The sequence below is a fragment of the Somniosus microcephalus genome, unplaced genomic scaffold (assembly GCF_052327205.1).
Source record: "Somniosus microcephalus isolate GS21.2 unplaced genomic scaffold, FLI_Smic_1.0 scaffold156, whole genome shotgun sequence".
NCBI classification, from domain to species: Eukaryota; Metazoa; Chordata; class Chondrichthyes; order Squaliformes; family Somniosidae; genus Somniosus; species Somniosus microcephalus.
In genome coordinates, this window is record NW_028225343.1 from 238,275 (window position 1) to 243,282 (window position 5,008).

The following is a 5,008-nucleotide window of genomic DNA, read 5'->3' on the forward strand; positions in this document are numbered from 1 at the left end:
CGGATTCCCCCTGCAGACTTTGCTAAAATGCCCCTTTTACTTACTTTTGAAGCTTGTAGCGTCCTTCGCTGGGCATCGTTGTCTGGGGTGCTTGGCCTGGCCACAGAAGTAGCATTTCAGGCCTCGAGGCATTGCCGCTGAGTAGGACTCCTGGGTGAACTTCTGTGTGGGGACTCCGGCGGCGTAGAGCTGGTCTGAGACCTGGATGGGGAAGATGGCTGATTCCAAGATGGCGGCCCCCTCGGCGTGCACGAGGTGGTGAGGGCCACATGGCCGGAAGAATAAGAGTCAGAGTTTCTCTGGGCCACGTCCAGCGATCGCGCAGTGGCCACTGCCTTTTTTAAGTCCAGGACCTCCTTCTCCAGCAGTCTCTGCCGCATATAATTCGATTTGAGGCCAATAATGAAGGAATCGCAGACCAATTCGTCAGAGTACTCGTTGCCGTCACGGCCTTGCAGTTACAGTCCCGGACCAGGTCCTGTTGGCCCTGTAAGAAATCGTCCATTGATTCCTCTGGTCAATGCCTGGGTGTACCCAGCAGATGTCTGGCGTACACTTTGTTTACCGGCCTCTGGTATTGGACCTTCAGGATAGTGATGGCCTCTGTGTAAGAGGTGGTGTCCCGGATGAACGAATAAATCTGATGACTTACGCGAGTCATCAGTAGACTCAGTTTATCTACCTCACTAGCAGATGAGGCCCCCGCGAAGAGTTCAAAGCATTTGAGCCATTGTCCAAATTGATTTGATGCTTCAGCAGAATTTGGATCCAAGTCCAGACGCTCTGGTTTTAGGAGTCGATCCATCCTAGTATTCTTTCGTGATTAAAATTGATGGGCCTTCAATAACCACAAAACTAGAAGTTATAGACTTAAACAAGTTGACTTTTAATCACTAAGATCAGAGCTAACATCTCAACACGATGACTGGTTCACAGGAATGAGTCATAGAGATCCTGGGACCTTTATGTAAGAGAAGTCAGGGGCGGAGCCAAGAGCCAAGACCTGGAACCTCCCAGGTTAGTCGGGAAAGAGGAAGTGAAACCATACACAGTGGGGGAGGGTAATATACAAGAGTGCAAAACGAATACAGGATCAAGACAAACAGATTTCATTACAGTTGGACATGGTGTAAATTACACTGAAGTGTTTATAAACTGTGTGAGCTGACGCACCAGGGGAGAGCTCACAGTGTAGGACACAGAGTGAATTACACTGAAGTGTTTATAAACACAATGGGCTGACACAGCAGGGGAGAGATCACAGGGTTGGACACGGAGTGAATTATACTGAAGTGTTTATAAACACAGTGAACTGACACACCAGGGGAGAGCTCACAGTGTTGCACACGGAGTGAATTACACTGACGTGTTTATGCAGACAGGAAGCTGACACACGGGGGAGATTTCACAGTTTGGACACGGTGAGAATTACACTGAAGTGATTATAGACATAGTGAGGTAAGACACCAGGGGAGAACTCATGTTGTTAGTCACAGAGTCATTTACACTGAAATGTTTATTAACATAGTGAGCTGACACACCAGGGCAGTGCTCACAATGTCGGACACTGAGTGAAATACACTGAAGTGTTTAGAAACACAGTGAGCTGACACACAAGGGGACAGTTCACAGTGTTGGACACGGAGGGAATTACACAGAAGTGATTATACACTCTGTGAGCTGTCACACTAGGGGAAATATCATAGGGTTTGGCACGGAGTGAATAACACTGAAGTGTTTTAATACACAGTGAGCTGACACAACTGAGGAGAGATCACAGGGTTGGACATGGAGTGACTTGCACTAAATTCTTTATTAGCACAGTGAGCTGGCACAGCAGGGGAGAGCTCACAATGTTGGATGCGGTGCGAATTTCATTGTTGTGTTTATGAAATCAGAGAGCTGACACACACCGGGGGAGAGCTGACAGCGTTGGGCACGGGGTAAGTTACACAGATTCGGCGTGAATCGCTGGCTGAGCGGCTGTATAAAGGCCCCAGAGACCCAGGTAAGGCCTCAGTGGGAGAACCGATGGGAATCGCGGGCTGAGCGGCTGTATAAAGGCCCCAGAGACACAGGTAAGGCCTCAGTGCGAGAATCGGCGGGAATCGCGGGCTGAGCGGCTGTATAAATGGCCCAGAGAACCAGGTGAGGCCTCAGTGTGAGAATCTGCGGGAATCGCGGGCTGAGTGGCTGTATGAAGGCCCCAGAGACCCAGGTAAGGCCGCAGTGCGAGAATCGGCGGGAATCGCGGGATGAGCGGCTGTATAAAGGCCCCAGAGACGCAGGTAAGGCCTCAGTGCGAGAATCGGCGGGAATCGCGGGCTGAGCGGCTGTATAAAGGCCCCAGCGTCCCAAGTAAGACCTCAGTGCGTGAATCGGCGGGAATCGTGGGCTGAGCGGCTGTATAAAGGCCCCAGAGACCCAGATAAGGTGTACCAATCTCCAATCTTGGAACTCAGAGGGAAGGAGAGAGGTAAAAAGTAATCCAAGTGTGACGTCACCAGAAAGTGGGTAAGTGATTGGTTGGTGAGTATTTCTCTCTTTTTAAGTTTAAACTCTGTGGTTTATAGTTTCTAAGGTGCGATATTCATCATCTAGAATCGGGGTAGAGGGTATTTAAGAATAATATTAATAAATATAATTAATTACATAGAATGGGAGATCAGGTGATGTGTTGCCGCTGCAATATGTGGGAGCTGGTGGACACCAATGATGCTCACGGTGACCACATTTGCAGTAAGTGTTGGCTGCTCGAGGAATTCCGGCTCCATGTTGAAGAGCTGGAGTCCGAGCTTCAAACACTGAGACACATCACGGAGGGGGAGAGTTACCTGGAGTCTGTGTATCAGGAGGTAATCACACAAATTAGATTAATTAATTCAGATGTAGTCCGTGGCCAGGGTCAGGATGGTGTGACTAGAAGTGAGGCAGGTACAGGGATCCAGGAGGTAGTGTTGGAGGAGCCGCAGCCCTTGCTCTTGTCCAACAGGTTTGAGGCTCTTACTCCCTGTGAGGATGGGAACTGTGCCTGCGGGGAGGATGAGCAATCCGGCCACAGCTCCGTGGAGCGGAGGTCCATTCAAATGGGGGGAGATAAAAGAAATGTTGTAGTGGTAGGTTATAGTATTGTTAGGGGGATAGATAGAGTTCTTTACAGCTGAGAGCGAGAGTCCCGAAGGCTGCGTTGCCTGCCCGGTGCCAGGGTTAAGGACATCTCCTCTGGGCTGGAGAGAAACTTGGAGTGGGAGGGGGAGGGTCCAGTTGTCGTGGTCCATGTTGGTACCAACGACATAGATAGGACAAGGAAGGAGGTTCTGCTGAGGGATTTTGAGCAGTTTGGGGCTGTAGTGATCAATAACATCTCATTCTGTGGTGGACACTAAGTGGAGCAGTAGAGCTGTATTTATAAGACTACACTACCCAGCTGTGTATATATTAAGACTACATTACCCATGAGGCTAGGCCACCCACAAGGCAACAGTCAAGATGGCAGCCTACACACAGGAGCATACATGCAACATCTCTACAGATACTGTACCTTGAGAAAGTATACTGAATAAATGACTAGCTAGAAGATAGAATGTCTAGTTATTAATGACCATTACATCGTACCAGGGTGGTGAAGATCTGCTGAAAATTGTGAAAAGCGACATGGAGAATTAGAAGCCACCAGAGCGTTTGAATCTCACAGAAAAATCCGAATACAACTGGCAGACTTTTAAACAGCTATCCGAACTCTACTTTGCAGCCATCGGATTTGGTATGAATCCAGACACAAGGAAGATAGCGTTGCTGCTTTTGGTTGCACGCCTACAGGCGATAGAGGTATTTAATACATTTGTATTTAATCCAGCGGAGAACAGAGAAAAAGTAGAAGGTGTGCTAAAAAAAATTGATGCACATTGCTATCCCAAAAAGAATGAGACGTATGAAAGATACATCTTCCGTTCTCGGACACAGCAACAAAATGAGACTTTTGTTAGCTTTATAACTGATCTGAAACTGAAAGCACAGATATGTAATTTCTCTGAGCTCAAAGCATCCATTGTTCGTGACCAGATTGTCTTTGGTATTCATGATTAAAATTTCAGGGAACGTCTGTTGAGTGAAACCGAACTAACATTGGAAAATGCTGTGACAATATGCAAAGCCAGCGAGCTAGCTCGAAATCACGCGAAGACTTTCAGTGAAATCAATAATGATGCGAATGTAATGAGTGATAATGCTGCTGTTGATGCTGTGTCCTACAATGGGAAGAAACGTGGGCTGAACAGAAATGAAAAGCAATCGGAGGATGACATTTTTAATTGTAAACGCTGTGGTTGCAAACACCAGTTAAGACAATGCCCAGCGTTTGGAAAAATGTGCACAAAGTGTAATGGAAAGAATCACTTTGCCAAACAATGCTTTTTCAAAAGTGAAAACGACAAAAGGGCAACGAGTTAATGTGATTGAGGACACTGATTTAAGTGAGACATTTTTTGTAGGAATGGTGTCATGTGACGATATCAAAAAAGATACAGAAAATGTGCAGCCCTCAGAAATAGACAATGCTCAACATAAAGTTAATGCAGTAAAAGAGAACAAATGAATGATCCCACTGCAGATAAATGGAGCATTAGTTACATTGAAACTGGACACTGGGACAAAAGCAAACTTAATCAGTATGAGTGACATTAAAAATATGAAAGAAAAGCCCAAAATACAGAAAAAGTCAGTACTACTGAACAGCTATAATGGACAGAAAATAGATAGCTTAGGTGTATGCAGACTCAAAGTGACAGTCAAAGGCAAAGTGCATCATCTCGTGTTTTCTGTTGTGGTTGAAAGACTTGATTCGATACTAGGTGACAAAGCTTGTGAAGGCTTAGAACTGGTCAAGAGAGTCTACCATATAAACTGTGCCATGAGCAGACCAGATGACTCAGGTGATGAAGCAGAGAGCCCATCAAGGATGAAAAGGCCAAAGGGTATCCATGTCTTCAAAAAGCCTAGATTCTTCAAG